General features: G+C 38.8%; 1 pseudogene; it reads right to left on the reverse strand.

Moving 5' to 3' along the window:
* The window catches only part of LOC133631439 (dynein axonemal heavy chain 11-like), a 184,463-nt pseudogene that overhangs the window by 67,008 nt on the left and 100,185 nt on the right, over positions 1 to 17,270 (reverse strand).

Consider the following 17,270-nt stretch of genomic DNA (forward strand, 5'->3'; position numbering starts at 1 on the left):
GACCTTCCTAGTGGGAGTTACAGGCAGTTTGTTTTTTGTTTTTCCTAGGGGGCGCTAGAGCTCAATTTTGTGTTTTGGGGTTAGGTTTGTATATTAAAGTGGGCTCTACCCGAGTTTGGATGTGTGTAAAAAATTTGGTGAGTTTTGAAGCATGTTAAGGGGGTCAAAGTAGTGCGCAACGGAGCGGAAGAATAATAATAATAATAATAATAAAGAATAATAATAAAACCTTACAATTTCAATAGGGTCCTTTCGTCCCATTGCAAAAGGACTCCCTTTGGGATTCCTTTTGAAAAGGTCCTGTGCGGACCCTAATAAAACCTTACAATTTCAATAGGGTCCTTTCGTCCCATTGCAAAAGGACTCCCTTTGGGATTCCTTTTGAAAAGGTCCTGTGCGGACCCTAACTAGTCCTAGGTGTCCAATACTTTTGTCCAGTGGTAGTCCTGAGTGAGACCTACATAGAGGTTTTTGTTTCGTGTCTCTACGATATTGGTACTGGGAGTTAGAGGAAGTTGTGTCTGAGTTCACATTGTCATTATAGGCTATTGTGTGTATTGAGGCCAAAGAAGGTCTAATCGCAGTTTCGTTGTCATTTTTGGCACCGTAGCAGCATCAGTGCTGCGGGTCTTTGAAGGCTCGTAAAATCAAAACGGTAGCACTAAATAAAAATCCGTTCGCATCTTTTAATCAGAAGGGTTCAATCTCTCTCCTGTAGCAGTTTGAAGCCGAAACGACAAACGGGCTCAGAGGAGATAATGTTTGATGTTTGGTGACCGTTTGGTACAAAAATGTTGTTTTGAAATGGAGATAACAAACTTCCTGTTGATTTTTGCTGAAGGGTGTCAATGTATGAAATGTAGGTGTAAATGAGACCTACGTAGAGGTATTTTTTTCATGTCTCTACGACGTTCCTACCGGAAGTTACAAGCAGTTTTGTCCGATTTTTCCTCTGAGGAGCAGTTTTTTGTCAGTTTTTTCAAAAAATTATGTAGAGCACAATTTTGAGTTTTGGGATTCGGTTTTTTTTTTAGATCACAGTTTCCACCAGTCCCGATGTGTGTGAGAAGTTTGGTGAGTTTTGAAGTATTTTAAGGGGGTCAAATTAGAGGTCAAAAATCAAAAATGAGTGTTTTTAGTCATTTTTTGTCTTGAAGGGGAAATTGCCAACTTCCTGTTGGTTTTCGCCCGAAGAAGTGAAATTATGAATTGTAGGTCTAACTGAGACCTACATACAGGTTTTTGTTTCATGTCTCTACGACCTTCCTAGTGGGAGTTAGAGGCATTTTTCTTCCTAGGGGGCGCTAGAGAGCAATGTTGATTTTTGGTATTTTTTTTACCACTAAAGTGTGCTGTACCCGGGGTTTAATGTGTATGTCAAATTTGGTGAGTTTTGAAGCATGTTAAGGGGGGCGTAGTAGTGCGCGACCGTGCGGAATAATAATAAAGAATAATAATAATTAAAGCTGCAAGCAGCATTGGTCGGGTCCGCCTTTTGGCCGGTGCTAGTCCTAGGTGTCCAATATTTTAGTCCAGTGGTAGTCCTGAGTGAGACCTACATAGAGGTTTTTGTTTCGTGTCTCTACGATATTCGTACTGGGAGTTAGAGGAAGTTGTGTCTGAGTTCACATTGTCATTATAGGCTATTGTGTGTATTGAGGCCAAAGAAGGTCTAATCGCAGTTTCGTTGTCATTTTTGGCACCGTAGCAACTTTAGTGCTGCGGGTCTTTGAAGGCTCGTAAAATCAAAACGGTAGCACTTAATCATTATCCGTACGCATCTTTTAATCAGAAGGGTTCAATCTCTCTCCTGTAGCAGTTTGAAGCCGAAACGACAAACGCGCTCAGAGGAGATAATGTTTGATGTTTGGTGACCGTTTGGTACAAAAATGTTGTTTTGAAATGGAGATTACAAACTTCCTGTTGATTTTCGCTGAAGGATGTCAATCTATGAAATGTAGGTCTAGACAAGACCTACATAGAGGTATTTGTTTCATGTCTCTACGACGTTCCTACCGGAAGTTATAAGCAGTTTTGTCTGAGTTTTCCTCTAAAAAGCAGTTTTTTCTCAGTTTTATGTAAAAATTGCTCAAGGGCACAATTTTGATTTTCGGGGTTCGGTTATTTTTTGAGGTCGCAATTTCTACCAGTCCCGATGTGTGTGAGAAGTTTGGTGAGTTTTGAAGTATTTTAAGGGGGTCAAATTAGAGGTCAAAGACGTAAAAAACAGTGTTTTTAGTACATTTTTGTCTTGAAGGGGAAATTGCCAACTTCCTGTTGGTTTTCGCCCGACGATGTAAAATTATGAGTTGTAGGTCTTTAGCAGACCTACATACAGGTTTTTGTTTCATGTCTCTACGACCTTCCTAGTGGGAGTTACAGGCAGTTTGTTTTTTTTTTTTCCTAGGGGGCGCTAGAGCGCAATTTTTATTTTTGGGGTTTGGTTTTGTTATTAACAAGCAATTTTCGCAGGTTCTGACTTGTGTGTCAAATTTGGTGAGTTTTGGAGCATGTTAAGTGGGTCAAATTGCTGTTCGAAGAGGCGGCCGGTATAATAATAATAATAATAAACATTACAATTTCAATAGGGTCCTTTCGTCCCATTGCAAAAGGACTCCCTTTGGGATTCCTTTTGAAAAGGTCCTGTGCGGACCCTAATAATAATAATAATAAACATTACAATAACAATAGGTTCCTTTGTAACCAGTACAAAGGACTCCCTGGGGGAGTCCTTTTTACAGGGTACATGCGGACCCTAATAAAACCTTACAATTTCAATAGGGTCCTTTCGTCCCATTGCAAAAGGACTCCCTTTGGGATTCCTTTTGAAAAGGTCCTGTGCGGACCCTAATTAAAGCTGCAAGCAGCATTGGTCGGGTCCGCCTTCTGGCAGGTGCTAGTCCTAGGTGTCCAATACTTTTGTCCAGTGGTAGTCCTGAGTGAGACCTACATAGAGGTTTTTGTTTCGTGTCTCTACGATATTGGTACTGGGAGTTAGATGAAGTTGTGTCTGAGTTCACATTGTCATTATAGGCTATTGTGTGTATTGAGGCCAAAGAAGGTCTAATCGCAGTTTCGTTGTCATTTTTGGCACCGTAGCAACTTTAGTGCTGCGGGTCTTTGAAGGCTCGTAAAATCAAAACGGTAGCACTAAATAAAAATCCGTACGCATCTTTTAATCAGAAGGGTTCAATCTCTCTCCTGTAGCAGTTTGAAGCCGAAACGACAAACGCGCTCAGAGGAGATAATGTTTGATGTTTGGTGACCGTTTGGTACAAAAATTTTGTTTTGAAATGGAGATTACAAACTTCCTGTTGATTTTCGCTGAAGGATGTCAATCTATGAAATGTAGGTCTAGACAAGACCTACATAGAGGTATTTGTTTCATGTCTCTACGACGTTCCTACCGGAAGTTATAAGCAGTTTTGTCTGAGTTTTCCTCTAAAAAGCAGTTTTTTCTCAGTTTTATGTAAAAATTGCTCAAGGGCACAATTTTGATTTTCGGGGTTCGGTTATTTTTTGAGATCGCAATTTCTACCAGTCCCGATGTGTGTGAGAAGTTTGGTGAGTTTTGAAGTATTTTAAGGGGGTCAAATTAGAGGTCAAAGACGTAAAAAACAGTGTTTTTAGTACATTTTTGTCTTGAAGGGGAAATTGCCAACTTCCTGTTGATTTTCGCCCGACGATGTAAAATTATGAGTTGTAGGTCTTTAGCAGACCTACATACAGGTTTTTGTTTCATGTCTCTACGACCTTCCTAGTGGGAGTTACAGGCAGTTTGTTTTTTTTTTTTCCTAGGGGGCGCTAGAGCGCAATTTTTTATTTTGGGGTTTGGTTTTGTTATTAACAAGCAATTTTCGCAGGTTCTGACTTGTGTGTCAAATTTGGTGAGTTTTGGAGCATGTTAAGTGGGTCAAATTGCTGTTCGAAGAGGCGGCCGGTATAATAATAATAATAATAAACATTACAATTTCAATAGGGTCCTTTCGTCCCATTGCAAAAGGACTCCCTTTGGGATTCCTTTTGAAAAGGTCCTGTGCGGACCCTAATAAAACCTTACAATTTCAATAGGGTCCTTTCGTCCCATTGCAAAAGGACTCCCTTTGGGATTCCTTTTGAAAAGGTCCTGTGCGGACCCTAATAAAACCTTACAATTTCAATAGGGTCCTTTCGTCCCATTGCAAAAGGACTCCCTTTGGGATTCCTTTTGAAAAGGTCCTGTGCGGACCCTAATAATAATAAAACATTACAAATTCAATAGGGTCCTTTCGTCCCATTGCAAAAGGACTCCCTTTGGGATTCCTTTTGAAAAGGTCCTGTGCGGACCCTAATAATAATAATAATAATAATTAAAGCTGCAAGCAGCATTGGTCGGGTCCGCCTTCTGGCAGGTGCTAGTCCTAGGTGTCCAATACTTTTGTCCAGTGGTAGTCCTGAGTGAGACCTACATAGAGGTTTTTGTTTCGTGTCTCTACGATATTGGTACTGGGAGTTAGAGGAAGTTGTGTCTGAGTTCACATTGTCATTATAGGGTATTGTGTGTATTGAGGCCAAAGAAGGTCTAATCGCAGTTTCGTTGTCATTTTTGGCACCGTAGCAGCATCAGTGCTGCGGGTCTTTGAAGGCTCGTAAAATCAAAACGGTAGCACTAAATAAAAATCCGTATAGAACTTTTAATCAGAAGGGTTCAATCTCTCTCCTGTAGCAGTTTGAAGCCGAAACGACAAACGCGCTCAGAGGAGATAATGTTTGATGTTTGGTGACCGTTTGGTACAAAAATGTTGTTTTGAAATGGAGATAACAAACTTCCTGTTGATTTTTGCTGAAGGGTGTCAATGTATGAAATGTAGGTCTAAATGAGACCTACGTAGAGGTATTTTTTTCATGTCTCTACGACGTTCTTACCGGAAGTTACAAGCAGTTTTGTCTGAGTTTTCCTCTAAAAAGCAGTTTTTTCTCTGTTTTATTAAAAAATTGCTCTAGAGCACAATTTTGAGTTTCGGGGTTCGGTTTTTTTTTGAGATCGCAATTTCTACCAGTCCCAATGTGTGTGCGAAGTTTGGTGAGTTTTGAAGTATTTTAAGGGGGTCAAATTAGAGGTCAAAGATGTAAAAAACAGTGTTTTTAGTACATTTTTGTCAAAAAAGGTAAATTGCCAATTTCCTGTTGATTTTCGCCCGAGAATGTGTCATTATGAGTTGTAGGTCTAGAGCAGACCTACATACAGGTTTTTGTTTCATGTCTCTACGACCTTCCTAGTGGGAGTTACAGGCAGTTTGTTTTTTTTTTTTTCTAGGGGGCGCTAGAGCTCAATTTTGTTTTTTGGGGTTAGGTTTTTATATTAAAGTCTGCTGGCACACTTTTTGGATGTGTGTAAAAAATTTGGTGAGTTTTGAAGCATGTTAAGGGGGGCGAAGTAGTGCGCAAAGCTGCGGAATAATAATAATAATAAAGAATAATAATAATAATAAAACATTACAAATTCAATAGGGTCCTTTCGTCCCATTGCAAAAGGACTCCCTTTGGGATTCCTTTTGAAAAGGTCCTGTGCGGACCCTAATAATAAACATTACAAATTCAATAGGTTCCTTTGTAACCAGTACAAAGGACTCCCTGGGGGAGTCCTTTTTACAGGGTACATGCGGACCCTAATAAAACCTTACAATTTCAATAGGGTCCTTTCGTCCCATTGCAAAAGGACTCCCTTTGGGATTCCTTTTGAAAAGGTCCTGTGCGGACCCTAAATAATAATAAATAAAAGGGAGATTATTCCTCATCTGCGTCTGGGGATAAATCAAGAGAGTTGACATACAGCAAGAAAGGACTCCATGAGCTTTCAAACGCTTGAGCCGAGCTTTTTAGTTTTTCTAGTTTTAGATTGTAGAGAACCTCTCTAATCCAACGGCCGTGCGATGGGGGGGCGAGCCAGCTTCCAATTAAACAAGATCAATCGCCTGGCCAGCAAGATCGTAAAAGCAACAGCGCGTTTTAGTGATACCGGGCACATGTTATCGGGGCATACGCCAAAAATGGCTGATAATGGGTTGGGGGGGAAAGTTTTGACCGTATGCTTTTCCGATCGTGTCAAAAATGTCCTCCCAAAAGGAACATAGTTTAGAGCAGGACCAGTAAAACTACTTTTTTAAAGTCATCATTTCTTATTTCAAGCATGAAAAAAAATCATGATGGCGAGCGCATATCATTATGTCAAGATAATGGCACTAGCATTTACTTCATTTAACAATATTTTTCAACATATTGAGCAAAAAGGTCTTTTTTTTTCTACCAAAAAAAGTGCACTTGCTATTAGTGAGAATATACTTATTTTAAGCTATTTTTGGGTTCATTGAGGTTAGCAAATTTGACTTGTTTTGGAAAGTCTTGACAAGACAAATGTTCTTGTTCTATTGGCAGATCATTTTGCTTAGTTCAAATAAAATACCCCTCATTTTTGTATTTTTTTTTGTCTTGTTTTTGAACACTGACTTTTTGCAGTGTTCCTGTGGCCTTTTCTAACATGCAGGAGACCTCCACCACTTTTTAAGTCCAAAGTGCATCTACAACAGAGCCCATTTCTCTCCTTTTGCACTTAAGAGGTTGCACTTATGTGCTCAAGACACACAAACAAATCCACACTTCAAGAAGCTGTTTTTAATATAGGCGCTATCTTTAGAATATATATCCATCCATTTTCTACTGCTTATTCCCTTCGGGGTCGCGGGGGGCGCTGGAGCCTATCTCAGCTACAATCAGGCGGAAGGCGGGGTACACCCTGGACAAGTCGCCACCTCATCGCAGGGCCAACACAGATAGACAGACAACATTCACACACTAGGGACCATTTTTAGTGTTGCCAATCAACCTATCCCCAGGTGCATGTCTTTGGAGGTGGGAGGGGCCTATCCCCAGGTGCATGTCTTTGGAGGTGGGAGGAAGCCGGAGTACCCGGAGGGAACCCACGCAGTCACGGGGAGGACATGCAAACTCCACACAGAAAGATTCCGAGCCCGGGATTGAACTCACGACTACTATTGTGAGGCAGACGCACTAACCCCTCTCCCACCGTGCTGCCTAGAATATATATTAATGAAAAAACGAACGGCATTAAGAAAAACAATAATTTATTTTTTAATCAACCCCTTAGTCGCACAGCATGCAGCTATGAAATTATAAAAGGATGTTGCTGAAAAGACAATTTGTCTAATATGTTTTTATTCTTTGACAGATCGTGACACACACACGTATGTTGACGATCCTGCAGCTGTGTCTACAACTCAGTACTTTTCAGAAGTGCTAAATGATGCTCTAAAAACCATGAGTGTTGATAATCACGTTGCGAGTGCTGTATCATAAACTTGCATCTTCTCCTCCCGTTTTGACTATCAGCATATACTTTGCATGTAAATGAAGACATGGATTATTCTGCTCAACGAACCCACTTTGCACACGTTTAGTAGATCAGCTTTCTGTGTGCTATCAACTTGGGACGTGTTGCAGTGCACACATTTTGGAGTAAATCAGTGTGCTTCACTAAGTACCTGCAGAAGTGTGTGAACCTGCTTCCCAGTGCTGCTGATGAGAGCTTGTTGTTTGGCGACACTTTCACCAATGTCAGAGAGCAGCAGAGGAGTAGAGTCACCACTTTTCCTGCTCACACATGCACGCTGACTCAGTGTGGCCATCAGCTTCTGGATGGCCTCCAGGTTGGCTTTGCTTGTGCGGACGCGACTCCAAATGCTCTGGAAGGGGCGCAGAAACAAACTTTTGTTACAGTTAGCCATTACATTGCACTTAAAGGCCTACTGAAAGCCACTACTACCGACCACGCAGTCTGATAGTTTATATATCAATGATGAAATCTTAACATTATAACACATGCCAATACGGCCGGGTTAACTTATAAAGTGACATTTTAAATTTGCCGCTAAACTTCCGGTTCGAAACGCCTCTGAGGATGACGTATGCGCGTGACGTAGCCCGGGGAACACGGGTATGCCTTCCACATTGAAGCCAATACGAAAAAGCTCTGTTTTCATTTCATAATTCCACAGTATTCTGGACATCTGTGTTCGTGAATCTGTTGCAATCATGTTCATTGCATTATGGAGAAGGAAGCTGAGCAAGCAAAGAAGAAAGTTGTCGGTGCGAAATGGACGTATTTTTCGAACGTAGTCAGCCACAACAGTACACAGCCGGCGCTTCTTTGTTTACATTCCCGAAAGATGCAGTCAAGATGGAAGAACTCGGATAACAGAGACTCTAACCAGGAGGACTTTTGACTTCGTACACAGACGCCTGTAGAGAACTGGGACAACACAGACTCTTACCAGGATTACTTTGATTTGGATGACAAAGACGCAGACGTGCTACTGTGAGTATGCAGCTTTGGCTTCTAAACATTTGATCGCTTGACCGTATGTGCGCAACTTTTTTTTGCGTATGTACGTAACTTTTTAAAAATATATAAGCTTTATGAACCTTGGGTTAGGTGAACGGTCTTTTGGGCTGAGTGATTGTGTGTGTTGATCGGGTGTTTGAATTGTATTGGCGTGTTCTATGGAGCTAGGAGCTAGCATAGGAGCTAGCATAACACGTACCGTACCGTACGTGCGCGTCACGTACGTAACTTTTTAAAAATATATAAGCTTTATGAACCTTGGGTTAGGTGAACGGTCTTTTGGGCTGAGTGATTGTGTGTGTTGATCAGGTGTTTGAATTGTATTGGCGTGTTCTATGGAGCTAGGAGCTAGCAGAGGAGCTAGGAGTTAGCATAACAAACACGCAGGTGTTATTATGCAGGATTAATTTGTGGCATATTAAATATAAGCCTGGTTGTGCTGTGGCTAATAGAGTATATATATGTCTTGTGTTTATTTACTGTTGTAGTCATTCCCAGCTGAATATCAGGTACCGTGAGTATGCAGCCTTGGCTGCTAAACATTTGACAACTTGACCGTATGTGCGCGTCACGTACGTAACTTTTTAAAAATATATAAGCTTTATGAACCTTGGGTTAGGTGAACGGTCTTTTGGGCTGAGTGATTGTGTGTGTTGATCAGGTGTTTGAATTGTATTGGCGTGTTCTATGGAGCTAGGAGCTAGCAGAGGAGCTAGGAGCTAGCATAACAAACACGCAGGTGTTTTTATGCAGGATTAATTTGTGGCATATTAAATATAAGCCTGGTTGTGTTGTGGCTAATAGAGTATATATATGTCTTGTGTTTATTTACTGTTGTAGTCATTCCCAGCTGAATATCAGGTCACCCCCGGCTCTCACAGCATCTTCCCTATCTGAATAGCTTCAACTCCCCACTAGTCCTTCACTTGCACTTTACTCATCCACAAATCTTTCATCCTCGCTCAAATTAATGGGGAAATTGTCGCTTTCTCGGTCCGAATCTCTCTCACTTCATGCGGCCATCATTGTAAACAATAGGGAACTTTGCGTATATGTTCAACTGACTACGTCACGCTACTTCCGGTAGGTGCAAGCCTTTTTTTTATCAGATACCAAAAGTTGCAATCTTTATCGTCGTTGTTCTATACTAAATCCTTTCAGCAAAAATATGGCAATATCGCAAAATGATCAAGTATGACACATAGAATAGATCTGCTATCCCCGTTTAAATAAAAAAAATTCATTTCAGTAGGCCTTTAACTTACTTAACTTCTGATGTTTTGCATAAATGAGGGAGCAAAAAAACTCATCTTCTTTTAGAGAAGTGTCCTTTTGTCACACCCGCGGTGAGGGATGTCTTGTCTTGTGAATTTCATGTTTTAGTTTGAAAAGTAACTCTCCTCTCGTTTCAGGTCACTTGCCCTTCCTTTCGTGTCATCAGTCTGACGTCATCCCTGATTGTTTCCACCTGTTCCCTCATTACCCTCATGTGTCTTATAAGCCCACGCCTCCCTTTGGTCTGTGCCAGAATGTCTCGTTGTTTCGTGCCTCTCTAGCCTCATGCCCAAGCCTTGTCTCGTCTCGCTTTTGATTATCCTGATCCTGAATTCCCTTGTTGGCATTTTGAGTTTCCTTTTGTCCTCCTAAAGCAGAGTGATTTTGGGTTATATAGTTTTGCAGCCGAAGTGGTGAGTCTCAGTTGTTTCTAACAGTTCTCCTTTTTCCTCAATTTTTTTGAGTGACATTTTTTGTTAACTATTTTTCTACATAAGAAACGGTGGAGAAGTTTTATAGCCATTGTTTCTCCCTCCTTTTGGAGCGTCTTTTCTTATTGATGAATTTCATAGATTATATCCTGCGCTAAGTATAGTTCGCTATTGATATTTTATGTTTCCTCCTTTTGGAGTGATTTTCGGTTGTTCCTTTTTTGTGGAACCTTTTTCGCCAAGTTGTCAGGTTAAAGCCTATGCTGTATTGCCCAGACTCAGGAGGTGAAAAGTAGCTTTCAAAATAAAAGCCTGCCCGAGTGTTCCCTACTCTTAGTAAAACTAAAATAATGCTATTTGGTAACAGTAGAAGAGAAAGTCAAACACAAATACAAATAGACGGAATAGAAATTGAAAGAGTAAACGAAACCAAATTTCTAGGTATAATGATTGATGATAAATTGAACTGGAAATCTCACGTAAAAAATATACAACATAAAGTTGCAAGAAACACGTCAATAATGAATAAAGCAAAACTTGTTCTAGACCAAAAATCCCTTCATATTCTCTACTGCTCACTACTGTTACCATATCTGAGTTACTGTGTAGAAATATGGGGAAATAATTACAAAAGTACACTTCATTCATTAACGGTGTTACAAAAAAGATCAGTTCGAATAATACATAATGTTGGATATAGAGAACATACAAACCCTTTATTTATTGAATCAAAAATACTGAAATTCCACGACATAGTGAATTTGCAAACAGCTAAAATTATGCACAAAGCAAACTATAACCTGCTACCCAAGAATATACAACAATTCTTCTCAAAAAAAGAGGACAAATATAATCTTAGAGAAAAACGTAATTTAAAACATTTGTTTGCACGTACAACACTTAAGACCTTCAGTATATCAGTATGTGGAATTCAATTATGGAATGGATTAAGCAAAGCAATCAAACAATGTACTAATATGATACACTTCAAGAAACTCTTCAAACTTAAAGTGTTTACAAAGTACAAAGAAGAAGAACCATGACAAACATTCTCAATTTATTTCATCCATCCATTCATTCATTCTTAAAGTAATCTTATTTATCTCATCATATGAAATATGATTTACTTCACCAATTATTATTATTAAATTCTTACTATTATTTATTTATTTATTTTTATTGTGATTACTTATGGAGTTTATTGTGAAAAAATTGTGAACAGGAAGTGAACAAAAAGTTTTGCAACTGTTATGTAAAGAAAAGGGGTAGGATTAAATAAGCTCTGCTTCTTCCTACTCCTTTTCGAACATGTTGAAAAGAAACTGGAAATTGTGATGTATCATGTTGTATGCTTGCATGTTCGAAATAAACTCAAACTCAAACTCAAACTCAAACTCAAACTCAAACTCTGCATCTGAGTCCTATTTTTGACCAAGCCTGACACTTTTTGAATGAACTCTGCATCTCTTGGTAATGTAATGGTTAACAGATTCAGTCGCTGCAGTGGGGTTGTTGCAATGCATTAATATCATGTAAACACGTTTTCAGTTATTCTGCAATATAATCCAAATATAAATCTATCATTGCTTTATCTTTTTATATACTACACAACCTCCAAAATGTGGTCAAATTCAAGCAAAAGTCAAAAGAAGATGAAGATGAAACTATCACCATGTGTCTGCAGTTTAACATTTACATCTTCAGATGAAACCGCAGGTGTGTTTACGTTTTCTTCTGCCAAATTAGGACACGCGTGATGTGCGATGACAGCCGTAGAACCAGAAGCAGAACTTATTTCAACATAGAAAAGTGTTTGTTGCTGAAAGCAAAATATCAACATTAACTACAAATGTTATTACGGTACGTTGTAGAGTTGTATCATGCACATGTAAACATGAAATGTATCTTTATTGATTGATTGGCAGCCGCGTGTCCGTCAGTCTAGCTGTGGCAACAAATGTAGTTTACCACTATCAGTGTTACTGTGGGATGAAAGAATTATGGGTTGTCAGTGTCACGCGCTTTGAGTCACCAGAAAAAAGCACTATATAAATGTAATCTATTATTATTACTATTACTACTGTAATCTACAGAAGAACACCTACAGTATATTAGGTGAAACAGTTAAAAGGTAACTATATGGCTGGTATTTCATGTTAAGAGGGCTCTAATAATGTTTAAAAAAAAACTATTTAGAAGGTCGTAAACTTTGATTTATTAATATTAATTTTTGCGGTTAATTCGTACTGGACATGACCCAGATAAGCAAATTTAGGACGGTAGTTCAGTTATATCAACTTGTATACTATTTAAGAATATGATGATTAAACTTAATGTACAGTTAATGTAGGTTTTATGATGCAGTTTTATCCTGCCACATAATAATTCACTATTAATTACGTATATGGGATTTTTTAGTTAAAAAATTTGAATAATTTTGAGGTCAACCAGTGTCATGGAATTGTGCTTAACTCTGGATGTTGCATTATGCAGCAAACTGCAACAGAAGGCATTTCTGTATATTAACCTCTTAAAGGCCTACTGAAATGAAATATTTTTATTTAAACGGCGATAGCAGATCCATTCTATGTGTCATACTTGATCATTTCGCGATATTGCCATATTTTTGCTGAAAGGATTTAGTAGAGAACATCGACGATAAAGATCGCAACTATTGGTCTCTGATAAAAAAAAGCCTTGCCTGTACCGGAAGTAGCGTGACGAAACCGGGGAGAGGACTGCTCATATTTTCCTATTGTTTACACCAGCAGCGAGAGCGATTTGGACCGAGAAAGCGACGATTACCCCATTAATTTGAGCCAGGATGAAAGATTCGTGGATGAGGAAAGTGAGAGTGAAGGACTAGAGTGCAGTGAAGGACGTATCTTTTTTCGCTCTGACCATAACTCAGGTACAAGCTGGCTCATTGGGTTCCACACTCGCTCCTTTTTCTATTGTGGATCACGAATTTGTATTTTAAACCACCTCGGATACTATATCCTCTTGAAAATGAGAGTCGAGAACGCAAAATGGACATTCACAGTGACTTTTATCTCCACGACAATACATCGACGAAACACTTTAGCTATGGAGCTAACGTGATAGCATCGTGCTTAACTGCATATAGAAACAAAAGAAATAAATCCCTGACTGGAAGGATAGACAGAAGATCAACAATACTATTAAACCATGGACATGTAAATACACGGTTAATGCTTTCCAGCCTGGCGAAGCTTAACAATGCTGTTGCTAACGACGCTATTGAAGCTAACTTAGCAACCGGACCTCACAGAGCTACGCTAAAAACATTAGCTATCCACCTACGCCAGCCAGCCCTCATCTGCTCATCAACACCCGTGCTCACCTGCATTTCAGCGATCGACGGTGCGACGAAGGACTTCACCCGATCACAGATGCGGTCGGCGAGACGGAGGAAGTTAAGGTGAGTTCGGCGGCTAACGCGTCTGCTATCCATCTCTGTCTTCCTGGTTGTGTTGCTGTAGTTCGCCGCTAATACACCGATCCCACCTACAACTTTCTTCTTTGCAGTCTGCATTGTTCATTAAACAAATTGCAAAAGATTCACCAACACAGATGTCCAGAATACTGTGGAATTTTGAAATGAAAACAGAGCTTTTCTGTATTGTATTCAATGGGGTACCAATACTTCCGCATCAACTGATTCCGCCACGCGCATACGTCATCATATCTAGACGTTTTCAACCGGAAGTTTCCCGGGAAATTTAAAATGTCACTTTATAAGTTAACCCGGCCGTATTGGCATGTGTTGCAATGTTAAGATTTCATCATTGATATATAAACTATCAGACTGCGTGGTCGGTAGTAGTGGCTTTCAGTAGGCCTTTAAGGCCCAAGCTGTTTGTTTACATGCTTTTTTTATTTCTCTTTGCTATTTGGGCTTATTGGACCCTAATTAGAATAAAAAATAAAAATCATCTTTTAATATGATGTACTTAGTCCATAAGTACACAAACGTGTACTTCATGTTTAGTGACATGCACATTTTTATTTTGACACTTTTTTTTTTCAAAATCCATTGCATGTTATACTCTTCTGACACCACCAGATGGCAGTATAAGTGTCCACATGTCGGCATAAGACTCCAATTCAGTCGTGTACACAATTTTGGAAATAAGAGCTAAAAGGTGCTGTCCGTGTCCACGCATGTGGCCACTAAGCCTTTAGAGCAGGGGTCACCAACGCGGTGCCCGTAAGGACCAGAGAGTAGCCCGCCGGCCTGTTCTAAAAATAGCTCAAATAGCAGCACTTACCAGTGAGCTGCCTCTATTTTTAAAATGGTATTTATTTACTAGCAAGCTGGTCTCACTTTGCTCAACATTTTTAATTCTAAGAGAGACAAAACTCAAATATCCAAGAAAATATTTTAAAGACTTGGTCTTCACTTGTTTAAATAAATTCATTAATTTTTTTACTTTGCTTCTTATAACTTTCAGAAAGACAATTTTAGAGAAAAAATACAACCTTCAAAAGGATTTTAGGATTTTTAAACACATATACCTTTTTACCTTTTAAATTCCTTCCTCTTCTTTCCTGACAATTTAAATCAATGTTAAAGTAAATTTTTTTTTTTTATTGTAAAGAATAATAATTACATTTTAATTTAATTGTTCATTTTAGCTTCTGTTTTTTCGACGAAGAATATTTGTGATATATTCCTTCAAACTTATTATGATTAAAATTAAAAAAAAATATTCTGGCAAATCTAGAAAATCTGTAGAATCAAATGTAAATCTTATTTCAAAGTCTTTTGAATTTATTTTAAAATTTTTGTTCTGGAAAATCTAGAAGAAATAATGATTTGTCTTTGTTAGAAATATAGCTTGGTCCAATTTGTTATATATTCTAACAAAGTGTAGATTGGATTTTAACCTATTTAAAACATGTCATCAAAATTCTAAAATTAATCTTAATCAGGAAAAATTACTAATGATGTTCCATAAATTCTTTTTTTAATTTTTTCCAAAAGATTCAAATTAGCTAGTTTTTCTCTTCTTTTTTTCGGTTGAATTTTGAATTTTAAAGAGTCGAAATTGAAGATAAACTATGTTTCCAAATTTAATTGTCATTTTTTTCGGGTTTTCTCCTCTTTTAAACCGTTCAATTAAGTGTAAATATCATTAATTATTAATAATAACATAGAGTTAAAGGTAACTTGAGCAAATTGGCTATTTCTGGCAATTTATTTAAGTGTGTATCAAACTGGTAGCCCTTCGCATTAATCAGTACCCAAGAAGTAGCTCTTGGTTTCAAAAAGGTTGGTGACCCCTGCTTTAGAGGTTTTAATATTGTTCATACAACCTTTGACAAAAGGTTGACTTTGATCATTTACAAATGTGTAAGATTCAGAAAAAAGAAGTCAACAAAAACCTGGACAAGATCCCGTGTGCTCTTAATGTAGTCCCAGGGGTCGTCCTGGGCCCAGGTAAGCTCCCGCAGGGCCGGATCCAGCTGTCTCCTGGTCTTGTCGAGCTCATCTTGAACTAGTCCTCGCTCCACATCCAGGATGGTGCTCTGCAGCTGGTTGTACCACTGGGTCACCAAGGTCAGTGTCTGAGTTTGCTTCAGGACACAAGGCCAGACTCTCAGCACCATTACCACTACTGCACTGCAAGTCAGGTGTGGAACTCACCACATAGATCCTCTCACGTTTAGAGTGGAGATGAAGAGCTGCTGTGGGAATATTTGGCCTTTCCAGCATTCCCAGATACTTCACCTCCCTGAGCACCGATGTCAACTGGAGGAGGGATCGGGGCCTGGTTAACATTTATGGATTCCAGCAGTTTGCTACACTTTAATACACAATTTATTGGCTATTAAGACATGGTGTACGTTCAGATTCTAATGACAAAAAATTGGAGGAAAAATAATAAACAGAAAGGAGAAGGCACTACCGGGACACAAGCCCATGAAGGAGCGCCTGCCTCGCACTGCTCGTTTGTGCTAACACTAGCGGCGACTTTGTGAAGCCACTGATTGTTTATCCCTCAGAAACTCCCAGAGTGTTCAACAATGCTGTTCAGCACAAATATTCCCAGACACAACGTAATATTACTTTCCTTGTTTTGTTTTCTGATTTTAAAGTGTACCAATGAGACGTGTGTGTGTTTGTGTGTGTGTGTGTTCAGTGTTGATATTTGAGCTTGCTGTAATGTTGTTGTGTTGTTTGGATAAAAAAAAAAGAGTGTTGAGTTATTACCTCCTTGTCATGATGCGCGCAAATTACCCATTCCCGACACGGGGAGGTAGTGACGAAAAATAACAATACAGGACTCTCATGATGGTTTTATATACTGTGTATATTTATATATATATATATATATATACACACACACACACAAAACAGACAAGGTGGTGACTTGTCCAGGGTGTACCCCGCCCGAATGCAGCTAAGATAGGCTCCAGCACCCCCTGAGACCCCAAAAGGGACAAGCCGTAGAAATTGGATGTATAGATATACATATTATATATATATATATATACATATATACATATATATACACATACACACGTAAATGGTAACACTTTAGTATGGGGAACACATGTTCAGCATGAATTAGTTGCTTATTAACATGCAAATTAGTAATTAATTGGCTCTTAATTAGTCATTATTACGTACTTATTAATGCCTTATTCTGCATGGTCTTATTATACAAGCCATGAACTAAGAGTCTTCCCTCAATAACCTCAGAATTATTGCTTAATAGTAACCCTAACCCTAACCCCCATATGTTCCCCTAGTGTCCAAATAACTCTAAATTAAGTTTTGTTACTTTAATAAGCAACTAATTAATGGTGAATATGTTCCCCATACTAAAGTGTTACCACGTACATGTATATACATATATATATATTTATTTATTTTTTTAAATATATTATATTTATATTGTCTACAAGGTGTGCAGTTTTTTCTTGACTAAAATAGGGACTTTTGTCGAGGCTTGAACCAATTATTTATGTTTACAGTAGCTATGTGCCCATAGACACATTTAATCGGATTAAAAGCCTAACCGGAATAAAAATGCTTCATGTAAACACGACATTTAGAATGTTCGGATCAAAATTTAATTCCAATCAAAATGTAATTCCGATCGAGACGGGTGGTTTATGGCGAAAGTCATTAGGAT

Source organism: Entelurus aequoreus, linkage group LG16 (assembly GCF_033978785.1).
Source record: "Entelurus aequoreus isolate RoL-2023_Sb linkage group LG16, RoL_Eaeq_v1.1, whole genome shotgun sequence".
In the NCBI taxonomy this organism is placed as follows: Eukaryota; Metazoa; Chordata; class Actinopteri; order Syngnathiformes; family Syngnathidae; genus Entelurus; species Entelurus aequoreus.